Genomic DNA, 2493 nt, shown 5'->3' on the forward strand with positions numbered 1-2493 from the left:
GGAGAAATGTCGGTATTGGTTCTCTTGTAACATAACTGACGGTCTGATTCATGATAGGTGTCTCTCTGTGAAGACCAGGCATTTACATACTGTGTGTAATTCTCACCAGTTTTTCCTTTGCCCTGCTCTCTTCCTTCTGCTCCCCTGTGACCTCAAGATGAGTTTTAACTTTTTAATCACCTTAGGGTCTTGATCTTTTCAGGGTTGGTCGCTTTTTAGTGGGGGATTTTGCTATAATGATGATGAATTTTGGTTTCTTTCTTTGGCTGTTGGAACATGTTGATGACCAGCTAGGCTTTGTTTTGAGATGTTGGGTTGGAAAAGATGTTGCCCATCTTTTTAAAAAGCCAATAGCAACCACCTACCTGTTGGGGCTTTCCCAGCCTCATTCAGCTGTACCCAGGAGAATACAGGGTTCCTCGTGTGGTCTTCTGGGCCACCCTCTGTTGTTCATCCTCACCCATCCTCCCAGAATAGCTCCATCCTTTGGAGGGCTTGAAATTTTACGTTCAGATTTGTCAAGGCACTCCTTTTAGCCCCAGGACTTTTGGCCTTGTCTCTTAGCAATCCCTGATTCTGCTTCTGCAAGTTGGTGTAGTCTGTCATAAAATGACAAGATTATTGACTGTGGAGATTTGTAGCTATTAGTACATGAGGATGACGGGGTAGGATACAATTGTCTTGATTATCACATATGGTATATATGTACTATTTCCTTCCATCCCTCCCATTTGGATTATCTATTTATGTAGGTGTGAGTGACTGCCTGGTGCTTGCTTGTGCCAAGGTGCTAGGCACCCTCCAGCCCTGCCAACTTTTGTGGCCTCCCAAAGCATTCCTGTTACCAAAGAGGCTTCAAACCTGACTCTTACTTCTCAGTGGACCCAAGTTTCCCTCCATGCCATTATTTTCAGTGGGGAATTCTTAGAGGGGAGCCATTGGCCACAGTATCAATTTTAAGTATTCATAGTGTTTATAATCATAAATGTCCTGCTTTGATGACTCCTGGATTTGCCACCAAGAGTCCCCAAAGTATTAACGCCCTTCCCTTTCTCCCCCCCCAAACTCTTAGTTGTATCTTTTTTTTTTTTTTTTTAATGCATTTCCATGGAAGACTATCAGCCTCAGAGAGGGACAGGCCCCGGCAGTAGCATGTTGACACGACCTCTCCCTACTCAGCAAAATACTTCCCTTTTGGCTTCTTCCTGCTTTACCATTATACTGAGAGATTATTTTTCTGATTATATCCTCTGTCTTTGTTCCCCAAGAAACACTCCTACTTTTCGTTACCCTTTTTTTCTTGTAGTTGAAGGGGGCTAGAGAATCAAGACTAAAAGTAAAGAAATAGCAGGGTTTTGAGCATCCTTGTCCCAGCCCAAAGCTGAGGAGATAAAAATAAATGCTTGAAATAGCCTTAACTCTATAGAGTTCACCAGCCATTGAGGTTTTTGTGGTTGCATTTGATTTTTAAAACATATATAGCTGTCTGGCCAGGAGCATTCAACCATTTCTAGATTATTCAGAGTAACGAGGGGAATGGAGAGATTGCTCCAGTCCACAGATGAGCCGAATAATATGCAAATCATATACCCATTCATAGCATTTGTTAACATTGCTTCCCTGCTCAGCTGCTGATTGAATTCTGTGTGGTTGTATAAATTATGTCAAAAATTATACTGCACGGTTGAGAAGACAGCTGTTGCTGCAGTGACATGACAGACTGGAACAATGAAGCTTTTGGTTTCAGCCATCCAGGAAAATCCTTCTGAATGGTAATGTGATTGGGTGAGAACGCATAACCCATACCTCAAGTGGGTAGGGGTTTTATCTCCATCTTCCTTAACTCTCTGAAGGAAGTAAAGGCCTGGGTCAAGTGCTGGATAGTTGACAGTTGTTAGTACTTAATCTGATATGCATCTGAAAGAAAGGATAGTCAGAAAAGAGATTTTTCATACAAGTAACTAAGGATATCAATTACAGTATACCAGAATAGGACAGAAGTAGGCCAGAGCCACTGAGGAGGTGATCCGGGTCTCTTAAGTTGGCAGGTGGAGAAAATGACAGCTTATCCATGTAGCCAGAGTGTGTCTCCCAGGAGCAGTGGGTATGTAAGCAAAGTACAGTGACCATATTTTTAGAGCCCAAATCTAGCCTGTGGACAAAGAACACAACCGAATTATTTGGTACTAACACTGGTCTTGAGAAACGTGGGACGCATGGTTGCCAGGGTTGTAGGTAATACGTAAGGCATTCATCAAAATCTGATTTCTTTTAACAAAAAACCCCCAGTATCGTCTACTACTCATCACCCCTTTAATACTTCAGTCTTCGCTCCATTCATCATCTTCTGTCTGCAGTTTACTGAATCATGGTCTTGTACTGAGTGCTGCCCAAACAACTTGTTCTCTCCCTGCCTACGTACTGCTACTTCTGTAGGAACGGAGGGAGCCAGAGGCCAATACTGATCTCAGCCCTCAGCAGAAAGGAGACGGA

This window comes from Lipotes vexillifer, unplaced genomic scaffold (assembly GCF_000442215.2).
Source record: "Lipotes vexillifer unplaced genomic scaffold, Lipotes_vexillifer_v1.1 scaffold387, whole genome shotgun sequence".
Taxonomy (NCBI): Eukaryota; Metazoa; Chordata; class Mammalia; order Artiodactyla; family Lipotidae; genus Lipotes; species Lipotes vexillifer.